Here is a 20,201-nt window from a genome sequence, read left to right as displayed (position 1 = left end):
TGTTTGCTTTCAAATTAGAAATGCTTTAAATCTCACACAAGGAGTCATTTCTCTTTCATCAGGGGGCCCTGCCAGCCAAGATTTTCTCACGGAAACTAGAGAGACCCAAAGCAGCCCTACAACTGTGCTCCTTGGAGAATTAGGGTCATGTCTTTGGTACTTTCATAGTTTCTTTTATTTTTTATTTTTTTAAACCATGAAGGAATGTGTCTGTATCTGATTCAGTGGATTTCCATATCCATACTCATCCATCTTACTTTCTATTTTCCAAGTTGCCTTAGTCCTTCAGGGTATTTCTATTTCCCCAGTACATCTACCTACAGAGAACCTATTTGTGCCAGATTCCTTTAGACACAGCATCAATGGTCTTGCCAGAATAAATGGCATTACCTCATGCCCTTGCCTCTAAGTAAACAGAGTGATGGATCACCATTCTGAGGAAGTAGGCTAAGGACCATCACTCCACAGCCACACTTGAATTCAGGAGCACACTGGCTTCGAGTTACAGAGTCTGTCATTTGGACCCTTGTGACCTTGGAGTTCTTCAGCTGGATTTTCCTATTTGTCAAATAAGGGTAATGCCTACATGGCAAGATTGTTCTGAGAATGAAAAATAATATTTTTAAACTGATAATAGAAATCAATAAAATATGATTATTTTTAATTAGCAATAGTTTTGTTGATGTAGGGAGACTTATTTTATATGTCTTTTATCAAAAAGACATATTTCCTGGGCTACACTTTGAAATCTGTGACTTCACTAAGTTGGCTAACACTGTAACCGGACAATGGAAGTGTATTCTAGAGGTGACTGGCAACACACCTGGGGTTCTGGACAAATTTTACCATTCTAGAAACCCTCTTTTTCATGCCTTCACCAAGCTCCTCACCAGTGGTATCTGCCCTTCAATCCACTACTTTTCCACCTTCTATTCATTCTGTAGTCGCATGCCTCCTCTGAGCCACTTAACTTGCAAAATTATGAATGTAATCCAAATCTCCAAGCCCAGTGGATGGGTTTTATTTTCTGACCTAAGCTTTCCTATTTGACAGTTGATCATTATTTTTGAAATCACTTTTAGGTATAGGGTTCAGTGGGACTAAGTACATTCACATTATTATGCAACCATCACCACCATCCATATCCAGAATTGTTTTCACTTTACAAAACTGAAGCACTGTACCCATTAAACAGTAACTCCTTCCTCACTCTTCCCCTAAGCTCCTGGCAACCACCATTTTTCTTTCTGTCTCCATAAATTTGACTATCCTAGGTACCCTATAAGTAGAATCATGCAGCATTTGTCTTTTTGCAACTCTTATTTAACCGAAGATAATGTCTTCAAAGTTCATCCATGCTGTAGCACGTGTCAGAATTTCCTTTCTTTTTAATGCTGAATCATATCTTAAACTATTTTGATTTTTTGTTCCCTGTGTGTTTGATGTCATATCCAAGAAATCATTGCTGAAACCAATATCATAAAGTTTTTCCTGTGTTTTCTTCTCGGAGATTCACAATTTGAGGGAGGGTTTATTTCTTAACTCTTTATTCCATTTTATTGTTCAATATGTCTGTCTTAATGTCAATACCACATTTTTTGATTACTGTAATTTTATAGTAAGCTTTGAAATCAAGATGGTTTAGACTTCCAACTTTGCTGTTCTTTTTTTAAAAGATTATTTGGCTATTTGGGGTCTCTTGAAATCCCATACATATTTTAGGATGAATTTTTCTATTCTGCAAAATGTGTCATTGGAATTTTGGTAGTGATTGCATTGAATTTGTGGATCACTTTGGGTAGTATTGCCGTCTTACCAAGATTAAGTCTTCCAAGCCATGTCTATGTGATGTCTGTCCATATACTGGTGTCTTTAACTTCTTTCAATCAACATTTTATAGTTTTCTGTATATACATTTTTTCTTCCTTAGATAAGTTCATTCTAAAAACCAATTTTTGTTCTATTATAAATAAAATTGTTTTCTTAATATTTTTCAGATTGTTTATTGTTAGTATATAAAAACACAAATAACTTTTGTGTGTTGATTAGGTACCCTGCAACCTTGCTGAATTATTTTATTAGTTCTAATATTGTTGTGTGTGAAATTTTCAGTTTTCTATGTTAAATACTATGTTATCTAAAGACCATTCTACTTCTTTCTTTCCTATTTGGATTCCATTTATTTCTTTTTCTTGTGTAATAGCTCTATGACTCTCAGTACTATGTTGAATAGAAGAGGTGAAAGTAGGTATCCTTCTCTTATTCTTGATCTTAAAGAAAAAGCTTTCAGTCTTTCATCTGTGGGCTTTTCATGCAGATAGCTTTTTAAAAATACCTAGTTCATTGCAAATTATTTTTTAATCATGAAAAGGTGTTGAATTTTGTCAAATGCTTTTTCTGTATCAACTGAGATGGTCGTGTGTGTGTGTGCATGTTTGTTTTCTCTTCCTTCTGTTAATGTTGTGTGTTATATTCATTGATTTTCACATGTTGAGCCATTCTTGAATTCCAGAGATAAATTCTACTTTGTCATAATGTATAATCCTTTTAATAGGTTGTAGAATTCTGTTTGATAGTATTTTATTGAAAATTTTTCTATCACTATTCTTCAGAATTATTGGCTTCTAGTGGTCTTTTCTTGTAGTGTCTTTGTCTGGCTTTGATATGATAATACTGACTTGACAGAATCAATTAAGAAGTATTCCCGCCACTTCACATTTTTAGAAGAGGTTTAGAAGTGTTGGTGTTAATTCTTTTTTAAATGATTGTTTGAATTTACATGTGAAGCCATCTGGTGCTTGGCTTTTCTTTGTTGCAAAGTTTTGATTAGTGATTCAATCTCCTTACTAGTTACAGGTCTGCAAAGATTTTCCATTTTGTCATGGTTCAGTCTGGTAGGTTGTTTTTCTGGAAATTCGTCTTATAGATTTTTTGTACCTCCTTTCTTCCTTGTCTTATTGCCCTCTTTTATGTTTAGTTTTTTTTTTATAGTGACATATTTTGATTCTTTTCTCATTTCCATTTGTATATTCTACAGATATTTTCTTTATGGTTACTAAAGTGATTACATACATCCTAAAATTATAACAATCTATTTTAAACTAATCAAAATATAGCTCCAATTGCATACAAATCTCCAATCCTGTATAGCTTTGCCTTTACACTTTATATTATTGAGATCACAACTTATATTTTATATATTGTGTATTCTTTAACTTATACAATTATTTTTATGCTTTGCCTTTTAAATCCTGGAAAAGAATTAAAAGGCCAAGTATAAATCACGACAATAATACTAGCTTTTATATTTGTTTATGTATTTACTGTTACTGGAAAACTTTATATTTTCTTATGGCTTTGAATTGTTATCTAGCATTCATTTATTTCAAATTGAAGAAATTCTTTCTGTTTGAGACACAACAGAGGTTAAACTTATACAATGTTGAATACCTCATAAGTATCAGAGGCAGCATTTGACTCCATCCTTTTACCTCAATGAACATACTTCTGTGAGTTCACATAGCCTACTATTTCTGCCTATGTTCAAATCCAGATTTCCCTGTTTCATATTTACTTGCCAGGTCAACACTTACTTTTTATTCAATACATGGAACCTGGAAAAATATTACTAGTGAGGACAGTAGTAGTAATAATAGTAGCAATGGAAATAATTTTTAACAATGATAATGGTTAATGTTTGTCAGGTATGTGCAACACATGCTTCTAAGTACTTCAAAGGCACACTTGTTAATTCTAAATATATATTCCTCTTACAGCAAGCTCACTATTTTTAAAAATATCTTCTCTAAATCTTATTGATGTTGCATTAAAATATGTGATACAATAGGCTTCCAAATGTGAAAACATTATGAAATTAAAATATTAAAAAATATCATATATCTTTCTTGAATTTAGATTATAAACTCCTTGTGAGTGGAAATTATCTTAATCATCTTGTGTTTCCAATAGTGCCTTATATATATTTTAATAAAAAAATTGTCTTTACCTCTCATTGAATAAATAGAGATAATGAGACATAAAAGTGTAACCTCCAAAAAGTTAGGTCTTCACTAGTCACATAGTATTATTTCCTTAAAATTATCAGCAAAGATGTTTAGAAGTAATTTTCAGCTTTTAAATGATAAAATACCAGTTAATCTTCTTAAAAAGAGAAAAATAAATCTTTCTATGAAATGGAGTTTACTAAAAATAGTATTGGAAGATGAAATAAGCATCAGATTGGCTGTTCTCATCTGAAAATCAGTGCATTGGATTCCTAATATCCAGATTCCTTTAAAATCTAAAATACAATGATAATGATGATCAAGATGATAAGGAGAGTGATAAAAACAATAAAGAATACCTTGATTATTATGGCCAAGTCCATCATATAAGATATATCTTACTTTAAGCAGCTTCTTATTCTGATATTTTTCTCACTTATTATTGGGAAAAACGTAACTTTTGTCCACTATTGCAGAGTTAAGAAAGGAAGATATTTGCCAGCCAAAGTCTTTTAGCAAGTTTAATGTTTGGAAACCTAAGACTGGTAGATTGTAAGTGAAATAAAAGCTTAATAATCGTTCAACTGTCAGGTCCATCATATCCAGGGATGTTGCTCATGTCTGTGACCTTCAAGTCACACTTGACCCTCTCTTTTTTATAACTGGTATCCAATCAATCAAGGAACCCTATGGATTTTATCTTAAAAATAGACTTAAAATCTAACCACTTTTCACCACTGCCACCTGTACCACTCTGGTCCAAGCCTCAATATTCTCTCATCTAGGGTTCTTTTTTAAAGAAATAGTTTTATTGAGGTGTAATTAATATATACTATGCTGCACATATTTAATGTATACAATTTGATGAGTTTGAACATATGCATCCATCCATGAAAGCATCACTACAATCAAAGTAATAAGCATATTCATCACCTCCAAAAGCTTCTGCCTGTGTGCCTGTGTGCTCCAAAACCTTCCACGTGTGTGTGCCAGGGTGGGAGAGGAGGGCTTTGGTAAGAACACTTGAGATCTACTCTCTTAAATTTTTGAGTGTACCACACAGTATTATTAACTATAGGCACTATGTGGTTCAGTAGATCTCTAAAACTTATTCATCTTGCATTACTGAAGCTTTATAACCATTGAACAACTCCCTATTTCTCCCTTCCCCCCAGCCCCAGGCAACCACTATTCTATTCTGTTTCTATGAGCTTGACTATTTTAGGTAGCTCATCTGAGTGGGATCCTGCAGTATTCATCCTTCTCTGACAGGCTTATTTTACTTAGCATAATATCTTCCAGGTCCATTCATGCTGTTGCATATGGCAGTATTTCCTTTTTTCTTTTTTAAGGCTGAATAACATTCACGTGTGTGTGTGTGTGTGCGCGTGTGTGTGTGTGTGCATTTCTTTCCATTCATCTATTTATAGACATTTATATCTTGGATTTTATGAATAATGCTGCAATGAACATGGGAGTGCAGATATCTCTTCAAGATCCTGATTTCAATTACTTTGGATAAATACCCAGAGGTAGAATTGATAGATCATATGGTAGTTCTATTTTTAACTTTTTGAGGAACCTCCCTACTGAATTCTATAATGCTGTACTGATTTACATTCCTATCAACAGTATACTAGAGTTCTGATTTCTCTACATCCTTGCCAACACTCATTAACTTTTTTAAATATTAGCCACACTAGCAGATGTGAGGTGCTATCTCATTTTAGTTTTGACTTGCATTTCCCTGGTGATTAGTGATGTTTATTGCAGCACAATTCACAATTGCAAAAATGTGGAACCCACCCAGATGCCCATCAATCAATGAGTGGATAAAGAAATTGTGATATATATATATATATACACACACACACACACACATATATATATACACACACACACACACACAAATATATATATACATACACACACACACACACACATATATATATATATACACCATGGAATACTATTCAGCCATAAAAAGGAGCAAAATAATGGCATCTGCAGCAAATAGATGGAATTCAAGACCATTATTCTAAGTGAAGTGACTAGGAAATGGAAAATCAAACATCATATGTTCTCAGTCATAAATGAGAGCTAAACTGTGAGGATGCAAAGGCATAAGAATGATACAATGGACCTTGGGGACTTGGGGAAAGGGTGGGAGGAGGGTGAGGGATAAAAGACTACAAACTGGGTAAAGTGTATACTGTACACTGTGAGATTTTGGTGATGGGTCCACCAAAATCTCACAGATCTCCACTAAAGAACTTACTTTACTCATGTAACCAAACACCACCTGTTCCCCTCAAAAACTTATGAAAAAAAAATAAAAAAAAAGAAAACAACCCATCCAAAACAGAGAGAATAGAAAAAAGACTCTGAATAGCCAAACTAATCTTGGGCAAGAAAAATAAAGCTGGGGGCCTCACACTTTCTAATTTCAAAATATATTACAAAGCTACAGTAATTAAAACAGTATAGTACTGGCATAAAGACAGACATACAGACCAATTAAATGAAATAGAAAGCCCAGAAATAAACCCACATTAATATGGTCAGCTGATCTTCAACAAGGGTGCCAAACATACACAATGAGGAAAAGCTAGTCTCTTTAGCAAATTGTGCTGAGAAAACTGGATATTCACAAGCAAAAGAATAAAACTTAGACCCATATACTTTACAGAAAATCAGCTCAAAATGGATTGAAGATTCAAATGTAAGACTTGTAATTTTAAAACTCCTAGAAAAAAAATGTAGGGGAAAATCTTCTTAGTATTGGTCTTGGCAATGATTTCTTTGATATGGCATCAAAAGCATAGGCAACAAAAGCAAAAATAGACAAGTGGGACAACAGTAAACTAAAAAGCTTCTGCACAACAAAGGAAACAATCAACAGAGTGAAAAAGCAGCTATGGAAAAGAACTGCAAAAGAACTGCAAACCATATACGTGAGAAGAGCTTAATATCCAAAATACATAAGGAACTACTACAACTCATTTGAAAAAGACACAAATAACCAAAATGAACAAAGGACTTGAACAGATATTTCTTCAAAGAAGATGCACAATTGGCCACGAGGTTTATGCAAAAGTATTCTGTCATCTAGGTTTCTAAGACAACCTTTTAGGTGAGTGAATTGCTTCCGTTTTTATCTACTCTCATCAAAATGGCCTAAGTGGTTCTTCTAGGTTATCAGTCAAATGATGTCACTGTCTATTCAAAAGCTTTCAGTGGATTCATGTTTTAGTTGGAGCAAAAATGAAAGGCCTTAACTTCTTCTGCCTACTCTCCTCCTATAATTATTCCTCTGAACACATCTCTTATTCATCTCTTCTCGCCCTTTCTATTACTGTCACACTGGCCTCTTTCTGTCCTTGAAAAAAAAGTAAACATGTCCGCTGACATAGTTCATAGGCATTGGCTGTTTATTTAGCTAGCAATGTCTTCTCCAGATACCTACACAGCCAACTTCCTCCTCTTCTCCATGTTTCTGCCCAAAAGCCAACTGCTCCATGAAGCCCACTGTTTAAAGTTGAAATCTACGTATTCCCAGATCTCCTTCCTAATATTCCTTTAGTCATTGTTTTTCTTACATTTATGGCACCACATTCTAACATCATATGTCAGAACTACCCAATGTGTAGTTCCCTCACCAGTAGCATCAGCATCACCTGAGAGCTTGTTAGAAATGCAAACACTGGGGCTCCACCCTAGACCTGCTGAATCAGCATCACCAGAGTGGGGCACAGGGTTCTGTATTTTCACACACCTTCTAGTTTCTCACATACAATAATGTCTGTAGAAGCATTGTTTTCTGTTCTTCACTTATTTATCACACTTATTATTCACTGCCTCTCCTGATGGAATGCAAGCTCCACAAGGACAGAGTTTCTTTTGTGTATTTTGTTCACTGTTTATAAGCACTTAGAGCCAGATTTGGCACATAGTAGGCACTCAATAAATGTTTGTTAAATGAACAAATTCTCTAGTACTTAATTTGAGAACAAATAATTTCCTGTTACCATTTTAAAAGTCATGATTTGAGATATAATTTACATAGAGTAAAATTTAGTCTGTTTAATGGGATGGTTCTATGATGTAGAGCAGTTCATCACCTCTAGATATTCCCTTGTGCCCCTTTGTAGCCAAACACCCCACACAACATGATGATTTTAGTTAATAACAATGTACTGTGTAGTTGAAACCTGATAAGATAGTAGATTTTTTTTTGTCCTTACCACAAATAAACGGTAAGTATCTAAGGTCAAAGAAAACAAAACAAAACACCCCATACACATACCCAGCTCCTGGTAACCACTGATAGTTTCTGTTTCTATAGTTTTCCTTTTTCCAGAATGTTATATAAATGGACTTATGTAGTAAGTAGCCCTTTGGTTCTGGCTTTGCTCACTTAGCATACTGCATCTGTGATTCTCTATGTTGTTGCATATATTAATAATTCCTTTTTTATCATCGAGTAGCATTCCATTGTAGGGATACAACACAATTTAGTTAAACATTATAACACAGTTTGGTTAAACATTCACCAGTTGAAAGACTTTTGTGATGTTTCCGGTTTTTGAAGATTTTTAGTAAAGTCACTATAAACATGTATAAATAGGTATTTTTGTGAACATAGGTTTTTATTTCTCTTGGGTAAGTACCTAAAAGACAGATTGATTATATAAAAAGTATATGGTTAACTTTGTAGGAAACTGCCAAACTACTTTCCAGAGGGGCTGTACCATTTTGTATTCCCACCAGCAGTGTTCATATGCATGGGAATGTACGTATGTGAATCTTGGTGTTTCTGGATCCCTGCCAACATTTGGCATTGTCAGTTTTATAATAATAATGGTGATGGTGATGATGATAATGTTGATGAAAACTTTAGCTATTCTAACAGATGTGTATTGTTAGTTCTTTGTGGCTTTAATTTGTATTCCTAATGGCTAATGATACTGAGCACTTTTTGTAACTGGGTCATCCATATATCTTGTTCATTGAGTGTGTGTATTCAGATTTTTTGCCCATTTTAAAAAGAATTGAATTGTTTATTTCTTTGTTTTATTTACTTTTTATTATTTAATTTTAAGAGTTCTGTACTCTAAGTACTTTATCAGATATGTACTATGCAGATATGTTCTCCTGGTCTGTGGCCTGGTTTTTCATTTCTTTAAAAATGTCTTTTGAAGATTAAAGGTTTTTAATTTGGATTAAGTCTAATTTATTATTTTCTGGATTGTACATTTGTGTAACATATAAGAAATCTTTGCTTATCCCAAAGTCACATAATTTTCTATTTTTCTATGTTTTCTTCTAGAATTTTTATTGTTTTAGGTTATAAATTTAGGGAAGGATCCATTAAAAAATTTTTTTGCATATAAATGGGCATCCAAATATTTTAGAATGATTTTCTTAAAATACTATTAATATTTTAAAACTCAAGTACCATGAGAGATTTCAAAAGCTATACATAGACTTTTTAAATAGATTCATTGAACAGAATTAAATTTACATATGTAGCATACCAAATAAAATGTAAACATGATCCTTGTGTCCCAGTGTTAAATGAGGTTTTGATAAAACTTCAAGAGATGAGTAAGAGACTTTTAAGAAAAGGGCAAAGTGTGTAGAACAATTCATGAGAAATTCTAAAATTAAAATTCTCAAAATGAAACTTGAGAATTTTAGAAATGAAACATTAGTCAAAGCTCTTGGTGGCAAAAAAAAAAAAAAAAAAAGAACTTTTTTTAACTTAAGTAGGAAGTAAAGGTAACAATGTATTCTCAAAAACATTCGGTAACCCTGGAAAGGAGACTTAAAGAGGTATCAAGAGGAGCAAGGGCTTAGCCAAGACCTGGTCTTGACAAGCGGTCCAGGAAGGGCCACTTGTACCATCATGGTGTTTGTACCATTATCTCTGGGCAGTTCTCCTGCACTGCTGCACTATATATTTGTCCCCGTGCTGCTAAGTAACCATTCCCAGAACACAGTTCAATATCACTGAACTATCAACTCTATGATGGTTATCACAATGACTTTCTGACCCTGTGCCGTTTCATCATATCCTTACAATTCACAGTCCCAAGTAGGAGTCAGTCTCTGATCGATCATATTTCAGTGTTAAGCATAGTCGCCAGCAGACATGAGGTGATGAAAAAAATATCCAGGTACCTTTGACATTCATAGTAGTGGGATTCCTCCTGAATATAAAGCCATTTGGTCAATTGGAAACTGAAACCCCAAATTTCCACCATGATAATTTTGGCAAATGCCCTAATTTTGCAAGAAAATTGCATTAAAAAGCAAACCCCTTTGAGACTCTATAATAAGAGAAGACTTACCTAAAATAAATTTAATATAGCTAAAGTATAGCCCATTTGACCCAATCCCCATCAAATGTTACTCTGAGAAGAGACTAGCTTGGTGTTTTCCACCAAAGCATTGCCAGTTGCTCAAACTGGCAGTCAGGCTGATCTACCTTCTGTGGCAACCTATGAGGTATTGGTAGGAACTAGAGGCCAAGTTTTTGAGAAGAGCTCTATGAAAACACCCCCTGGAATGTAATACTCTCAGTATGCCTATAAAAATGTATTTTGGCATTGGTCAGCTAGAAGCATGCACAAATGCCTACTGGTGAGCACAGCTGCCCCTCTTTCCAGGTAATTGTCATCTTTGGTCAAAGTCTGAGAAAAAGAAATGCCAAACATGAATACCTTCTTGCCAATTGTACATATCTAAAAAAAGGAGAAGACAAAAACAATGTCTGGGGTTACTGCAGCTGTTGCATAATTTAGTTTTTCTATAGGACTATAGCTCAGGTCTGTGTGTCTCATTAATTCTGTTTTTTCATTTGTTTGTTTTCTGATGGATGGATGTGGCATTTGATTTTAGGAAAGCTTCCCTGTTTCCGCAGACAAGTCTTCACAACTATGACTTCTTAGACATTTGCTTTGCTGAAGACTGGACATCTTTGCTAATAGTAGTAATTTTTTTTCCTTAGGAGGAACCTTGAAACAGTAAGGAATTCAGCTTCATAAATCAGAGAAGAAATAAATTTCAAGAGAGCCAGCATTCTACCTTTGGGCAAGGAGATTTTATTCCCATTTGGCAGATGGAATAGCTGAGGTCCAGGAAAGTTAAATATCTTGGTCAATGTCTCCAGTCATGTAAATGGTGGAAGCTTTTTTTTTTTTTTTTTTTTTAAATTCAGTACTATCACATATAACATACCACATGGCTTGTATCAGTCAGACTAGCCCCAAATTTCAATGTCTTACATCAGTGAAGGTTTTCTATTTGTAGCCCACGCTACCTCATCCAGGGCTGTGCATTTGTTTTAGATGTTTTTATTCACAGGTGCAGACTGATTGAGATACATCTATTACTAGTTCCATTGCAGAAGAAAAAAGAAATTATGGAAAGGCATATGCTGGTTCCCAAGCCTTTGCTAGGAAATTACACGTATCACTTCTGCCCATTTCAAGGCCAAAGCAACATGCATGACCAAGCCTGATATCATAGGGTGGGGAAAATGTAATCCATCCCACAGAGGAGAAGCAAACTGTGAGGAATAATATAATCTCCCAACTTGCCCTTTAAAGTGGAGTCTATAGACAAGAAATCAATATCACCTGGGAGCTTAAATGCATATTCTGAGAACTTGCCCCATGCCTGATAATCAGAGAATGCATTTTATCAAGATATCCACGTGATTCATATACCATTAGACTTAGAGAAACACTGGTTTAACACACTGTTCAAATGTTAGTTATATATTCAAAAACATTGGTACTTTTAGTTTTGCTAATTTTTCATCCTACTTCTCTTTCCAGCATTTTTCCTGAATTTATAGGAAGAGTGAATGCAGAACTGGATCCCCAGCCAAGTCTATATATTTACCTTGAACCCTTGATTTAAAGTTTCATACACAGTACAAAACCCCACACTTTACAAACTTTGTGAGGTATGCTTAGGGTGGATTTTCACTACAGAAATTTTGCTAAGCCTCTGTTTATTTCAGCAAAAGTGTGCAGACTCCAAAATGATAACTTCTTTAAAATTGATGCTCTGCAAAGGAAAGATAATAGGGCATTCTGAGTTGCAGAGTTCCAAGCCTTGTGCTTTGTTCTTTTGTTACTCTTGAATCATTAGTAAAAGCAGAGACCAGATTTACAGCTCTGAGAAAGTCTCTGAAAATATACATATGGATATTGGCAGAAACTCTTGAGTGAAAAGGACATACCTTATAGGGAAAAAGATCTTGAAGACGAGAAAAAAGTATTGTAAACACTTATTTCTAATATTTGTTTTATCACCTAGAGGAAAACTAATAGTCACCTGAGTACTCAGAAGGCCCATCAGCCCTTCAATTTATGGTGAAGAGGCTCCAAGCAAAGAAGATAGAGCATCAATTTGGTGTCCAGAACAGAGGAGGTCCAGCCTTCACTCTTTGGCCAGCCATTTAACCTTTAACAAAAAATTCACTTTTCTGGGCTCAGGAGTATAAAAGCTTTCATGTTCCAATTAGTTTTGTTACCTTCAGAATACAAACTTTGAGTGAATTTCAAAAATAATTCCTTATTTTTTATCAGTTTTATCCATTAGCTTCTGCTTAAGATTTCCTTCAAACAAAATATTCTACAGCTGGACAAAAACAAGACGTCCATGTTCTCACTTTAACAGTCTAAGAATCAGTGATTTTCCATCAGCATGAAGGGTCATATTGTGGTAATGGCGAAGATGATGTTCTCATCCGCCGGATGCAGTGGGAGAAAATAGAAGTCAGCTTAACAATTAAGAGTATTATTTATCTCCAAAAAGTATGTAGAACCACTTTTTCCAAATATTCAGCTTCTACATAGGGTAAGAACAGCAGGAGAAATAAAGCAATTGTATAAATGACATCAACAGTCGTCCAAGTATGGGCTTCAGACTGAGCCTTGGCCTCTGTTGTTTACTAGCTAGTGACCCTAGCCAATGACCCTAGCTAATCCCATTATATTTTTATTTCCAGTTTTATTTCTTATCCAATGCAAATACAATAGTTCTTAACTTATAAGGCTATTGTGAGGAACAAGTGGGGTACTGCATATAAATTACTTAACAAAATTTCTGGCACATAATATGCACTCAATGCATATTATTGTAATTATTATTTTAACTGTTACTAATGAAATTATAATCTTTCTAGCATTGTGGTTATTATATGCTATGGACTGAATTGTGTTCATTCTCCCCCAACTAAAAGATATGTGACTTTATTTAGAAATAGGCTTATTGTAGATGCAATTTTTAAAGATTGATCATACCCGAGTAGGGTGAGTTCCTAATCCAGTATGTTGCTATTCTTATAAGAAGACAGTTATGTGAAGACATGGAGACACACAGAAAGATTGCCATGTGACCAAAGGCAGAGATTGAAGTTATGCAGCTTCAAGTCAAGGAATGTCAAAGATTGCTAGCAAATGACTAGAAGCTAGCAGGAGGCAAGGAGGGATTCCCTTACTGGTTTCAGAGGGATCGTGGTCCTGGTGACACCCTGATTTTAGACTTCTAGACTCCAGAATTGTGAAAGAATAAATTTTTGATGTTTTATGATACTTAGTTTGTGATACTTTAAAAGGACAGCCCTAAGAAACTAATACACTGTGTTTATGTATTCATTATCAGCTTTCTATGCAAAATGTAAACCTGATGTTTTCAGTCAGCAGACCTCAATTTTGTTCTTGGTTGCTCAGACTCACTGGTTATGAAAACTTGGACAGGCATAATTACTCCAGTGAGTCTCAATTGTCACACACATACACACACACACACACACTCTATGCTCTCTCTCTCTCCATATATATATATATATATATATATATATATGTATATATGAATGAAATGAGATATAAATATGATGTGGGATATATGGATAATTTATACATAAAAAAGAAGAAATAAATACAATTAGATTCTAAAACAATAAGACTAGGCCTTGAAACAATTATGGATCACATGCCTGTGGTAGACCATTGCATGAATAACCCCCATAGAACAACAACTCTGTGTCCATGCCTTCATGTGGTCCTTTCTCATAATGATTCTGGGATTGACCATGTTAATATTTTGGCCAATGTAACTGCAAGTAACATGTTGCAAGCAGAAGTGTGCACCCAGGGTTCATACTCTTAGAATGCTGCTGCCATGTGAAAAAGGCCAGATTGGCTGTTGGAGCACTGGTGTAGACTTACTAGGCTCATAGGTCTAGTCAGCACCAAACACTGGACCCTAGATTCTTCATTTCAGATCAGCTGGCAGCCAACTGCAGCCACATGAGTGACTCCAGGTGTGACCAGCAGAAGAACTGCTCAGCAGAGCTCAGTCCTAATCGCTGACCCACAAAGTCTTAAACAAGTAAAATGGTTGTTGTTTTAAGCCACTAAGTTTTGGTATGGTTTGTTATAAAACAATAGTAACTAATACACAGGCAAAAACAAACAAATAAAGCCCAATCACTTACATGGCCTTCCACCTTCTGAGCAGTGTTGATTTTATGACTGAGTTTGTATAGGGTTTTCTCCTGCTTCAAAGGGATAAGGACTAAGTAACTGCCTAGAGTAGTACAAAGTAGGCCTTAATGCCAAATTCAGTCATTCTTATCCCTTTTTCTTTATTGTTGCAATGGGCTTTATGCCTATGGAATTTTAACATATACTTTTCAATTTGGTATTGATAATATTCCTGTAAAACGTATAGTTTTCTCCTTTGCAATGAAGACAGTGAGGCCACAGAGAACTCAGGTGACTTGACCAAGATAACAGGACTGATAAACTTGAGAAAAATTTAAAAAATTAAAATAATTTTTCCCAATGCGTTATTAATTTCATGACTACCCAGCCAACCAGGTTGCTGAGTCTTTACTGAGCTTGAAAAGAAAAGGAAATACAGATACATTGATATACTGATGGGCCGCAGATACAGAGGTCAACCCCAAACACTAACAGGAAGACCACAGTCATATTATATACTGTATTAAATTCTTTGTCATACGAGTCCATATTTTCCAGTGGGTATCTACAAATTGTGTCCTTTGTTTTCTCCATATTTGAAAGCCAAAACATGTGGCTAATTCACTGAAAATTTGAATTCACATTACTTATGTTACTATATTCTCTGTTACTTGAAGATACCACTTTTGAAATCCAACTTTTATAGACAAGAAAAAAAATTGGAAAATAGGGTGAGGTTCTTATTTGCAGAGAGATTTGAAAGTCCCTTATGTGGCCTTTAAAATATGACAAGCTTTAAATATTGGATGGTCAATCTGGACTTTGAATATCTCTGAAAGAGCCTTCATATTGTGTGTACTAAATACAGTTACATTTTATAGCATAAGAATTGCCCGAGTGAATATCAGGAGACTTGGGGATAACTCTGATTGTGACCCTTACTAGTAAGTTACCCTGTCTGCATCTCAGTTGCTTCACGTGTAAGGTGAATGACAATACTACCCCTTCATGAGCAGTCATGTGTGTAAATCATGGAATAGCCATATGTGTATCTACTAGAATACTTGTCTCACGGTAGGCTTCCAGTAAATGGTAACTATTTCCATTATTACTACTCACTTTATATAGTGGATCAAATGTTAAATTTATTATCTGTTAAGCATGGACAATAAGGCTGAGCAAAGTTAGGGAATCTATTTAGTTTTTCGCAGGAAATTAGTGTCAAAGGCAGGGTTGGAGTCCTAGTCTCTCATCTTCTATACTCAACTATATTCTTGCCAAATTACTTGGTCATCTAATAGTAAAATACAAAAATAAGTCTCAATCAATTCAGAGTTTATATAGTAACTATTTATGAAGCATCTACTTTGTGCAGAGTGTTGTGCTAGGCATTGCAGTGGCTATACACATTATTAGACATCAATTCCAGGGGAATTACTGCACAGTAGGCAAAAACATGTCCTCTAGAGACAAGAATACTCGGCTTTGACTCCTTCTCCCTCTCACTAGCTATCTGAATTTGGAAAAAATAATCAACTTTTCATGACTTGATTTTCTCATATATAAAATGGGAATAATGATATTTATCTTTCAAGACAACTTTCCAAGGTAGAATAAGACAAAGTGTGTAATGTCATAGCAGGACTCATAAATCATACTTGTTAATATTATTTTTTATATTTTCTATTTGTTCTCATCTCAAAAATGATTTTTTCCCCCATGCCATTACTGTCAAAGAGCTGGTTGTCTGGAAGAGGATATAAAACATAAACATTAAGTATATAATAAGGAAAAAATAAATTAACGCCTTTGAACAAAACAGTTAAGGTATTATGGGGATTGAAGAGAACATATTACTTCTAGCTGTGGATTTGGCAAGGTTTCCTGGAGGAAATAGGATTTGAGCTAGATCCTATAATACAAATGGATTTGATAGATTTGGGGCATATGGAGACTTTAGTAAACTCATTTTTCTTAAATAATTATGTTTCATACTGGGCCTGGTTAGATTTTCAAGAGTTCTATACGTTAATGTATGTGGTTGAGAGATGTTTTGTAAATAGGTGAACTGAGGCATCAGGATGCTACAACATAGTTCATATTTATGTAAAAAAATAAAAGGATATAAAAATTGGAAAACAAATCTCAGTTGTCCACTTCCGTTCTGTTTTTTGACCCAATATCTTCACTAAACATTAGCTCCCAAAGAAATATCTGTTGGTACAGGGAGTAACTGTGTACTACTTTTGCCCATTAGAGTATTGTAGCATCTTAAAAGAAGATCATAGAATCAGATACATGCTTAGACTCAGGTTCTTCCATCTGTCACTGGGGAATCAAACACGCTATAAATAGAGGGTGAGATTTTCCTGGCTTTGGCCAATGTAATTACTTTTGTTTCAGAAATCAACAGGGTGGGACCTAGACGGCCCTTCACTCTCCAGCTAAGTCACTGCTAACAAGTGAGACTAAATTGCTTTTCTCTCCTTCATGCACGTGGCTCCATCTGTGTAGGCCAAATAGATTAACCTCTAATATCTCAAAACAGATGTCTGTTGTTGGAATTGTCATAGTGTACAACATGTTCCACAAGTCGGTAGGGATATTTTGGGCCCCAGGGTGCGTAGCAACATAATTCTGGGTGGGGTTTTCCAAACAATCAGTGTGGGTGAAGGTGTGATGCTGGCAAGTGTTTATTCTACGTAGCACCTTCCTCAGTGGGAGAACCATGTACAGGAAACTATGCCAGGTGACTCCACGGGAAAAAAATGAATGCATTTGAAGCCTAATGTATATATTAGTCAAGGCTTGGTCAGGAAAACCAAAACCATACCAGCTATTTTAACAGAATGTACCTAACATAGGAAATTGGGTGAGTACGAAAAGGCAAAACAGAAACATTAATGCAACAGATGGAGTAAATACAGGGACAGCTACCTGTCCTACTTTTTGCAGGAAAGTCCTGCAAAGCTGCAATCCAGGCCCTTGAGATGGTGGTGCTTTCTAACTATCCCTGGTTCCTCAGGAATGCAAACAAGTGGCCCTGTACAGCTGATACTCAGAACTATGACCCATTGGTGCTAGTACCCATAAAGGACTGCACTGAACCATTCCTGGGAGCATGAGGGAAAAGGCAATTGGAACATTTAACTGCCTTGAATGTGGATATCAGGGCCCCACTCCAGACCTGTTAACTCAAAATCTCGGAGTGGATAGTCCATGCATGTATATTTTTATAATCTTTTTAACTACTGATCGATATTGTCAACACAGGCAGGACCATCATGCCCTCAGCCTCTTTCCCAAAGGATTTCCAGATGTTCTAAAGTGATTTTGTATGTCTATGAATTATCTTCAGTTATGCTGACCTAACCGGCAATTGGTGGTACATATGTAAAAATATGTTTGAGCTGTCATCAGCCATACCTTTTCTCAGTGGATACCAGATAGTCAATTGAAAGATCTGTCTCGGTCACCTTGCCAACACTATTTCCAGTGCTTGCATCAATCCGGTGAATTAGCCAGGGGGTAATTAATTAATCATTCACTTAATGCCTCTTATGTGCCAAAAAAATAGGCTAGGAACAAACATCCAACTTAAATAAAAACCAGCATAGTCTTGGGGCTTTTGTGGCTTTCATCTAGTGGGAGGGATTGGCATTAACAACAATAACCAGAGCACATTAATCAATATGCAGTTGCAAATCTAGGTACAGTTTAAGAAGAAAAACAGGATATTATGATAATTATTTGCAAAAATGACCCTAATTGTTCCACTCAATGTAACCACACAACTTGTAACATGACTTTGCAGCTCCTTTCATTAACAGATAAAGTCTATTTCTTCATCCCCTTTAAATACGAGCTGGCCTTGCTTTAGCCAGCTCGTGAGACTTGCTTTAGCCAATAGAACCTTGTGGAAAGACATTGAGTAATGGAAGCAACCCAAGTGTCTATCAATGGATGAATGGATAAGCAAAATGTAGTATCCACATAAAATAGACTATTATTCAGCCTTAAAAAGGCGAGAAATTCTGACGTGTACTACAACATGGATGAACCTTGAGAATATTGTGCTAAGTGAAATAAGCCAGTCACAAAAAGACAAATATTGTATGATTCTACTTGTATGAGGTACTTAGAGAAGTCAAAATCATAGAGACAGAAAGTAGAATGGTGATTGCCAAAGGCTGCAGGAAAAAGAGAATGGGGAGTCGATGGGTATGGAGTTTGAGTTTTGTGAGATGAACAGAATTCTGGAGATGGATGGTGGTGATGTTTGCTTACTAATATGACTGTATTTAATATTACTGAACTTTATATTTAAAAATGGTTAAGATAGTAAATTTTACATTATAGGTATTTTAGCACAATAAAAATGAAAAAAAAAAAACATAAAAAAACACTGTCTCCTGAATTATCTGATTCTGATTCTACGAGGGGCTCTGGATCTTTCATCACTTTAAGCTATGTCATAATCCTGTGCAGAGCGATTTTATAACTCTGTATGCTGTAAAGGACTAAAGTTAATGCAATTAATTCTTGTCCATACACAAGCAAATAAATTTTATATGTGGACGAACAACCCCTTTCCTATGAAAAAGCCAGATTTCAGCAAATTGCAATTTCGTTTCTGTATATTCAGTATACTTGACCAATAGTCTGATATTTTGATTTGTACTCATTTTTTACAGCTTTGCTGGAATAAAATTTATATACCATAAAATTCACCCATTTTTCAAGTATACAATTCAATATTTTTATATATTTATAGAGTTGTGCAATCATCAACAAGACCTATTTTTAGAATATTTCCAACACTTTAGATGGTACAAGGTTTTTGTTTGTTTGTTTGTTTTTTAAATTTCCAACACACACAAAAACTTTGTAGCCATTAGCAATGGCTCACCAAACACCTGCCCCAACTCTCACCCCGGGGCCTTGACAAACACTAGTCTAATTTCTGTTTCTATAGATTCACCTATTGTAGACAATTCATATAAATGGATACATACCATATATGTTTTTTTTCTGACTGACTTCCTTTATAGTATAATATTTTTGAGATTAATCCATTTTGTAGCATGTATAAATAGTTCACTACTTTTTAATGGCTAAATTATATTTCATTGTATATATAAAACCACATTTTATTTATTCATTTATCAACTACTAGACATTTGTATTGCTTTTACTTTTTGTTATTATGAATAATGCTGCTATGAACATGAGCGTACAAGAGTTTGTATGACATATGTTCTTTGGTAACTGTACATTTGATATTTTAAAAAACTGCCAAAATGCAGTATGTACATTTGCACCATTTTACATTCCCACAGAAATGTATGGTAATGCCAATTTCCCATGTCCATGCCAACACTTGCTATTGTCTGTCTTTTTTATTATAGCCAACGTGAGGGGTATGAAGTAATATCTTCTGTGGTTTTGTTTTGCATTTCACTAATGACTAATGATATTGAGCATCCTTTTATATGCTTAATGTCTATTTGTATATCTTCTTCAGAGAACTATCTATTCAAATCCTTTGCCCATTTTGTAATTGAATTATTTGGCTTTTTGTTATTTAGTTTTAAGAGTTATTTATATATTTTAGATACAAGTTCTTAATCAGATACATGATTGGTCAGTATGTTCTCCAAGACTATATACTATCTTTCATTTTATTAATTGC

This window comes from Pongo abelii, chromosome 21 (assembly GCF_028885655.2).
Source record: "Pongo abelii isolate AG06213 chromosome 21, NHGRI_mPonAbe1-v2.0_pri, whole genome shotgun sequence".
In the NCBI taxonomy this organism is placed as follows: domain Eukaryota; kingdom Metazoa; phylum Chordata; class Mammalia; order Primates; family Hominidae; genus Pongo; species Pongo abelii.
The sequence above is the reverse complement of the archived record's forward strand: the minus strand, read 5'-3'. Positions refer to the sequence as shown.